This window comes from Austrofundulus limnaeus, unplaced genomic scaffold (genome assembly GCF_001266775.1).
Source record: "Austrofundulus limnaeus strain Quisiro unplaced genomic scaffold, Austrofundulus_limnaeus-1.0 Scaffold399, whole genome shotgun sequence".
Classification (NCBI taxonomy): domain Eukaryota; kingdom Metazoa; phylum Chordata; class Actinopteri; order Cyprinodontiformes; family Rivulidae; genus Austrofundulus; species Austrofundulus limnaeus.
This window is the reverse complement of record NW_013952801.1, coordinates 189,770-190,401: the sequence shown is the minus strand read 5'-3', so window position 1 is coordinate 190,401 and position 632 is coordinate 189,770.

Here is a 632-nt window from a genome sequence, read left to right as displayed (position 1 = left end):
TCTCTCTCTCTCTCTCTCTCTCTCTCTCTCTCTCTCTCTCTCTCTCTTTATTTTCTTTTCTTTTATTGTGTGCAGACAGAAGGATCTTGGCTTTTATATTTCAGCTTTTATAGGCAGGCCTGCGCACCTTTATTTGTTTAACACATCCCAGAGAAGGAAAGCACAAAGTTTGTGGAAAAATAAAATCATAGAAAAATAAAAAGATGCTGATAGAAGGAACATTTGATCAAATTAAATGACAAAGTCAGCTCTGATTGTATTTTAAGGCCTGCATGTCTTCACAGGCTGACAGCTTCTCTCTGCAGACAGAAGTCACGGCTCAGATGATGCAGGAACTAAATGTTAGAAAAGATCAAATAGGTCCAACTCTTTGCTTCCTCCTTTGAGGAGCTCTGCTCTGAACTGTTAAAGTGAAGTCCAGCATTAAGAGCACAAACATAAGATCAATGCATGTAAAGTTTGAAGTGAAGCCAGAAAGCCTGACTGTAATTCTGCTGCGTTTATTTTGGTTTAATCCTCTGGCTGAGCGGGGTGGTCAGGTGACGGGAGCTAATCTCTGGACTCCCTGCTCAGTGACATGAGGTGAAAACTGAGCACACACACACACACACACACACACACACACACACACA